This window comes from Strix uralensis, chromosome 5 (assembly GCF_047716275.1).
Source record: "Strix uralensis isolate ZFMK-TIS-50842 chromosome 5, bStrUra1, whole genome shotgun sequence".
Classification (NCBI taxonomy): Eukaryota; Metazoa; Chordata; class Aves; order Strigiformes; family Strigidae; genus Strix; species Strix uralensis.
In genome coordinates this window covers 90,031,683-90,039,886 of record NC_133976.1, presented here as the reverse complement: position 1 = coordinate 90,039,886, position 8,204 = coordinate 90,031,683, and positions in this window count along the sequence as shown.

Sequence of the window (8,204 nt, the reverse complement as noted above, 5' to 3'; positions counted from 1 at the left end):
TGGTGTGTTCCATAATTAGCAGGGACGTCGGGCCAGCTGCACCACCCAAGAGTACTACTGCCAAATACATCATCTTTGAAGATCCACTCTGATGGAGAGTTCATAAAATGAAACTTCCTTGAGAAAGGTTTCCATTTTGTAAAGTCTCTTTCTAACTGAAGTCAAGATTAGACACTGTAGGGCAGCGGTCCCTCATCCCTCAACTTTCAGAGAGCCAGGGGTCTGAATCCATCCTCAACAAAAACCACATCAGCTAACCGGGACATTCCTGCAGCTGCCAGGTTCCTCTTCATCATCTGCAAAAAAAACCAACAGTGCCAGCAGTCAGCATCACGTCAGCTGACACACCTCTGCCACAACACCCTCCACCTCAACAGCCACGGGGCTTTCCGCTCAGCTGCTCTGTGCAGAGTCCAGTGTCGGACGCTGCGGCCAGCGTGGCCCGTGGCACCTACGATACCAAAAGACAGAGAGCTACCACTGTGCTTGCGAGAAATCACCAGCCCCGTGCTCCTGCTCTCTACTACCCAGCTCACCTCAAACGCTCGTCCGATTCCAAAGGCAGCCTGCCCGGCACCTGCAAAACCAAAGAGAAATGCTTCATCGAGCTGCCACGTGATTCTCTGCACAGAAACCCTGACCCAGCCAACAACCGCCTCGCTGTCCTGGACTGCTCAGCGGCACGTGGCTTCACCCCTCCCAGCCTACATGTGGCACCTGCATAAACCAAAGCGAGAGGCACAAGCTGAACCTGCAGCCTGCCCACACCGACTGCCATCTCCTGCCCCGTTACCTTGGCCGCTCACCCACCCTGCCTCTGACATTTACCGGTCGCCACGTCGAGGCCTGGGTACCACCTGTAAGACACAGACAACAGGAGATGCTTCTAGCTTCACCAACAGTACGACACCTGAAAAATAACTGCTACTTCAGCCCACGCGTCTCACCTTGCCCGAGTCATCTCCGGTGCCGATATCCTGCTTTGCACCTTCAAAACAAAAAAAACCCCAAACCGATAAGCCAGTCATGTAGCAACCAGTCACGTCTTCTCCTCCGACACCACACGCTGACCCACCTTCTTACAGTGCCCTGCTCGCTGCCTCTGTCACTCTTTGGTGCATATATTGTCCCTCTGGATCTGAAAAAAATTTTTAAGCAGGTCACCTGGATGCTGAGTGACAGCTTAACAATTCCAGAGTTCTTGACTCCATGTAGGAACACTGTCTAGGGTCTCATTACAGCCTGCCATTAAAAAAAAACATAGACACAAAACAGCATTAAGCCCTACACACACAAGCCTTAACACCTTTGAGATTCCATCTGTTCAACTACCACTCCCGCAGCCTCTCCCAGATAGCTCCGGTCATCCCCGTGACATCCTTGCCTGCTGCTGAGGGCTGCTTGCTCTAAGTGGGCTGTACGGGCTGTACCTAAACAGTCCAGGCAAATCAACATTAACTACAGACTCTTAGTGCTATTCTTCCCCTGACCGACATCGCTGTGCCCCCAGGCAGGGCAGTTCCAACCCAGATATGTGTGCAGGCTGACACGCCAGAGAGTAAGAGAAGAGTGCTCTGAAGAGTGCCAAAAAACAAAATCCAAAGGGAGCTGAAGTGCCACAAGAGCGCGGTGGAGTACGCAAAAGGACTCGGAAGACATCGTTGTAGAGAGTAGAGAAGTTAGGAGGGTAAGAAAAGAAGCCTTGCAGACACAGCGAGGGCCCTGGAGTCTCAGGAGGGCAGAGGAGGACAGCCAAAAGTATGCTCAAGGACATGATGAAGAATTCCGAAGGGGATTTGAAGAAACTACAGGTGTCCTCAGCGGACCAGGTAGGTATCCTAGCTAGCACAGAGGACAACGCGAGCGTTCTGCAGATGAAAGGTGGCATCAGGAAAGGGTCTCAGGGAGGAAGGAGGGTGCAGAGTGCGCCACGGTGCCAAAAGGTGGCTGTGGGGCACGAGGTTGGCCTCAGTAGGTGTGATGACAGCAGGAGCAGGGTGCTGAGACTGAAAGAGAGACAGAAGGCGGCTCTGGGACACGGTGCAAAAGTCAAGGCATTCCAGCAACGTACAGATGTCCCCAGGGGATGAGCGACTGAATGGAGACATCCAAGACAGCAGTGAAGACTGTGAGAGAGCTCCGGGGCACAGAGAAAGCCTGAGGAAGGGTTCTGTCTGAGTAAGAGAGACATCGAACCCCCACCTGGGCTTTTTATTAAACACAATTTTAAAAAAACATTTACTATCTCAACATTAAATACAACCTGAAATGAAAAAAACTTCACACACACAAGGTTAGACACATTCAGAAACTGACGCTCATTCAACAGCCACTCGATCCACCCCTCACTCCAAACATCCGTTCCACTGCCCACCTGCCACAGTGGCAGATCACCCCCATTCTAAACCCACCCCTGGAACTGCCTCACCGTGCGCCTCGGCAGCGTCGCTGCTCCACACGCCCCCACGGTGTCAGCCTTCCTAACCGGGAGCCAAGGAAGATGTTTCGCAACGGGCCCCGCTCCCGCTCCTCCTTCGCTTGCGTTTGTACACTCCGGCAAACCTCGCTCGAGGATTTGCTCTGGGGATCCAGATGGCCCTGCGTCAGCTGCAGAACACAAAGCCCTGCAAAGCAAGGCGTAGTCAAAACCGACAGCGAGTGCTGCAGTGCAATACACAACCAGAACAACCGACGTGGGAGGAGCCGGGCTTTAAGGCCGAGGACCACAAGGACACGGGGCGGGGGGTGAAGTGCTGTACGGGAGGGACCTCTGTGGAAACAGAACTCTGAAGAGCAGAGCTGTCATTCTGGCCCAGATCTCCTCCACAAAGGCAACCCTCCACAAACATCTGTGATGCAAAAGACGCTGTAAGCACCACTCACAAGATGTGGAGTGCTCAACGGGCTCTTTTCCAAAGCAGCAAGGCATCCGAGACCCCATGGACACCTACCAAGGTGCATGCGCCGTGCAGAGAGCCCATGGGGCACCACAGAGACATGGGGAAGGCACTGCATACAAGACAGAACACAGACACCACAAATGACACGAGGACACAGACACAGGCCAGAACATGCACGTCCTGTGGGACAGACCCTGCTCTCTTCCCACAGACTTAAGGAAGCCTAAATAGCCCTCTCCACAGCCCTGATGGCAGAGCCTCTGCTGGCCCCACCCTACCCACGGCTTTTGCCCCTTGACTTACCTTTCAGAGAGCACGCTCCAGAATCCATCCTCATCAGGAGCACATCATCTCACTGGGATGCTCCCGCATTCAACAGGTTCCTCTCCATCACCCGCAAGACAGAGCGCCGCCAGTCACCGCAGACGTGGAGTTTGGCCTGGTGCACGCCGGCCTCCCAAGCTTCGGGGTCCCATGCCACCCCGACACCCACCCCCTCCTTTCCCCCGCAGCCCCCAGGGCCCTCCCACAACCCTCCGCCTCTCACCTGCCTGCAAAACCAGCCAAACTGCATTCTGCTTTTGGCCCCCAAACCAGCTGCCTTAGTGCCTCTTTCTGAGCCCAAAAACCTGCCTGCTGAGCCTCTTCTCAAGTCCAAAAAATGCACGACTTGACCTCTGTTTCTGAGCCCAAAGCCACACAACTCCGTCTGTTTCAGAGCCCCTCAATCAGCCACACGCGTCTGTTCTCAAGCCCCAGGAAGGCAAAACGTTGCCTCCATTTCTGGCCCACGGCACAGCTCACCCCGTCTGCTCTCTGACCCCCTCCGCAGTCCCCACGGGCGATGCCGAGGGGGGGGGAGGGGGAGGGGGAAATGCAGCCACCCCATAGCCCTGCACTCCCAGAGACCCACGGGCAGGTTTGGGAAGCGCTTGGGGATTGCGGCACTTCCGGGGGCCGCCACCGCGCATGCGCACTGCTGGGGCACGGGCACACCGGTCCTGGGGGAGCCGCGGGCAGCCCGCGGGAAACCGCACGAACCCGCCACAAAACCGCCCCTCGCGCTGCGCCGCGGGGCCGCGCCGGTAGCGAGGACTGTGCCGTGCCGCGCGCGCGCGGGAGCGACGCAGCTGCCGGGCAGCCGAGTGCGCAAAAACTACAGCTCCCGGCGTGCCCCGGGGAGCCAACATGGCCGACCGGAAGCCCCGCTCACGTGACTACAGCGCCAGCCACGCCGCCTACGCACCCGGAAACCCGGCCCCGCGCGGCCCCGGGAAGCACCGCCGCCGCCCGGCCCCGACCCGGAGCGGCTTCTGCCGCCGGTCCCGCTGCACTGCACGGCCCGCCCCGTCGCGGCTCTCCTCGGCAGCCGCCAGGCGACCGACCGCGCGGCCCCGCTCCCCTTCTCTCTGCTGCTCCCTCGGCTCGCACCGGCTCCTCCTCCAGCACCGCCCCGGACAGGGAAGGGCCGCTGCCCGCAGCCTCACTGCCCCCCCCGGGGGCTCCTCCAGCCCGGCCCACGCTCCCTCCCTCCCCCCCGCGGTAACTCTAGCGACCAGCACCGGGATTAAGGCCAGGCAGCGTGTCCTCAGTGCAGCCTCTGGAAGAGGGCAGAGAGCAGCAGCACTGACCGTTATTGCCGCTGATCGCCCCCGGCACTTGTTCACGGGCGGCACCGGCGCTGCCGTTCCGCGCTTTGCGCCCCGAGCGCCCGCCGACAGCGCGCACGGAGTGGGGGCGGCACTTCCCGAGCATGACCCCGGGCACGGCAGTGCGCGGGGAAGGTGCGACCCCGAACAGAGTCGGGGCGGAAACAGTGACCCGCGGCAAGGTTCAACCCAGAATAGGGTCCGCGCGGAAACAGTGACTTGGGGCAGATACTCGGGGGTGAATGGGTGGAAGGGGTGTGGTTGCGTTGTGCTTGGGTTGTGATTTTTCAGCTGTGAAGGGAGGTGAAGTTGTTTTGTGAAGGGGGGGTTGTTTGGGGGTGGTTCATTTTGTAGTGGTGTAAGAGTTGTGTATGGAAAAGAACAAAAAAATAATAAGGCCGGTGCAGCAGTAGAATGTGGCCAAAATGCCTAGGAGTAATCAATTTTATTTTTTAAAATCAAAATTTCATATATTTCATTACTCCCAGGCCACAACCCGTGCTGTTAATTCCCTCTTAACTAAATAGAGGGGGACTTAACTAAACAGAGAGGGACTAAGGGAGACAGAGAGAGACAAAGAGTCAAAGCGAGACAGAGAGAGACAAATACAGACAAACACACAGACAGAGGCTAAGGCAGAAAGAGAGTCAAAGGCAGAGAGACTCCAAGACAAAAGTCAGACCCAGACAGACAGAGAGTCAAAGTCAGACACAGAGGGGCAAAGTCAGACAAGGAGTAAGACAGAGGAGCAGAGTCAGACAGAGGTAGAGAGAGAGACCAAGTCACACATCCAAAAAAACCACACTGGAGCCAACCCCCCCAACCACACCTTTATTAAAGCTACATTACAAAACAGCTTTTACTTCTTTATTAAAAGTTAGAACCAAGAGCACATACGCTTTCATTGAGCCTACATTGATCAAAACCCTTTATTTACTTTGGAAACCTTACAAGCACTGCAAGCACCTTCACTACATGCACATTACAAACCACCTTTTACATACTTATTAAACCTTGGAACCAACAGCAAATACAACTTTATTGAACCTACCTTACACAAAAACTTATGGACTTCAAAACCCCTACAACCATGACGAGTGCTTTACCTACCACTATTACCTCTCACAGCATTTATGGTCATTTCACACATGCCCATTAGCATCATGTCTTCACTAACTAGATTCATAACTGTTTAGAGACTATGACATACGTGACTCCAGCAACACCATTCCCAAGGACCACACAAAACCACCCTGCCTGCAAAAATGCCATCCCTAGACTGCTCTATGTCAAAACACGGGCAACAACTGTCACCTCGCTGAGTGGCTAGGACCCGGGTGAAAAATAAAATCCCCCAGTTGTTTTTTTTTTTTTTTTCCTAACTACTCAAAAAACACCACCTGCAACAAGAAAACCCACATTACATTATGCAGTCATGCACAGGCAAACACATTGTAAACACAACACGCATTCAGCTACCCCACTAACCACCCCCTGCTCTCACCAAAGCCATCCCGCTCCCTGACAACCACAACACACCCTCACCCCGTGGGGGCATGGCTCCTCGGGAACGCTATTCCCGGGGGCCTCCAAAATCGCCCTGCCTGCAAAAACTGAGTCCCTACACCGCTCCGCATCCAAACATTGGCAACGATCGTCGCCTCACAGAGCAGCCGGGACCAGGGAAAAAAAAAAAACAGCGGAGGGGGGGAAAAAAAAAAATCCCCCCGCTGGCATTTTTTATTCTATATTTTTTTTCCTAAGTATTCAAGAAACACCAACTACAACAGAAAAACCCATTACATTACGCAGTCATGCACAGGCAAACACATTCTAAACACACCACTCATTCAGCTACCCCACTAACCACCCCCTGCTCTCAGCAAACCCACCCGACCATCTGACCCCCACAACACTTCCTTGCCCCATTGCTGCGGCACTCCTCAGAACTTGCTTCCTGAAGGCCTCCAAAATCACCCTGCCTGCGAACACCACGGCCTGAGCCTAACCTCCACCCAAACGCTGGCCATGAACATCACCTGACAGAGCAGCCAGGACTAAGCGACAATAAACCAGGTCAGGGAGATAAAGAAATCCCCCTGCTCAACAGTTTCTTCACTGTTTTTAAAAGACGCATTAACTCTCGCTACATTCAGTATACCCTGAAATGAAAAACATCCTCACATACAAGGACAGACACCTTCTGAAACTAACACTCATTCAATATCTACTCTATCTAACCATCACCTGTCAGTGGGGCAGACCACCCCAACACCATAACCATGCCTGGAACTGCACCACCATACACCTCAAGCCATCACAACCGCTTCACGTGATTCCACACCACAGGCCCTCATAGCTGGAAGAAGAGGAATATGTTTCCCTCTGTGTACCACTCCCGGTACTTCTTTGCTTTATTTTGTACACTGCGGCAAATTTCATGGAAGGATTGGCTTCTGGAATCGCGGTGGCCCTATTGTACCTGCAAAAGCCAAAAGAGGGAACTCGAGCCTGCTTGCTGATAACCACTGGCCATATTAAGAAAATACTTAAACAGAAATACAACAAACATGGGGAACCCGAGGGGTTACCTCAGGGATAAAGGACACTGTCGAACGCCTGCAAGGAGCAGAGGAAGAAACCAGAGAATACTGAAGAGCTGGTCGGAGCAGTGTAACCTTTACACGGGAGCGCTAGTAACAGCACGCGCGCCTTTCTGCCTTGGCTCCCCAGCTGTCAAAAGGGTTTAACGACCCTTGTCTGGGTCTCGTGCATGTATGTCTTTAAGGACTTAGCACAGGGATGATCTCTGTAGGTGAGTCCATGTCAAATGGAACGTGGCACTGGTTTCCTCAGCGCTACCGCAATACGAATCGCAATTGGTATTTCTGAAGGGTAACTGAGTCTTCACCTGGGATTTTTAGCTACATACGAGATCTGAAGAAACTCTTGGAGAAAGACTGATCCCGGTGGAAGTGCAAGCTACTTCTCCACTGCGTTTGACATCATGAGGTGCTCGGGCGGCGGCCCGTCACTCACACCTGCAAGGCTTTCGGGAAAGAAGGAAAAAAGCCAGCCAGGCTCTGCAGCCTTTTAGGGAAAGAAAGCGTTAGCCTGACACGTGATTGTCATTGGTTCCCGGGCATTCTCTGAGAGTTGCCCCCCGAGGGGGGATACTGCCCCCGGCCACCTCCACTCCCACTCGCCAGCACTCACCTGCCAACACAACTTCTGAGCTGCAGATGAGCACAACGGGGCTCCGTTGCCTCAAGTTTGGGCACAGGCAGGGCAAACCCTTCCTGAACCGCTCAAGTTTTATTAGAGAAAGTTCAGGAGAAAGGAAGGGAGTGGAGGAAAACACTCCATGGTTGTGGAGTGGCAGCTGCTGCTGCTGCTTCACTTCCTTCACGGAGCTCATGGGTGTGCTGCACTTCTTGGCAGCTCGCTCAGGCACGTTCCGGGGTCTGTCTCAACTTTAACGGCATTAAAATAGAAGGTTAAGAAGTGAAGCGGTCGTGCCGATCGTTTACACCTTTACCGGTAGCAGCACCTTGCATTTCTCAAAAGGAACCTTTTCTGCTTTTGCCCCCAACTGGGCAGCAATTTGACCCCAGTCCACTCCGACGAACACCTTCGCTGTGGAAGCGGCACTCAA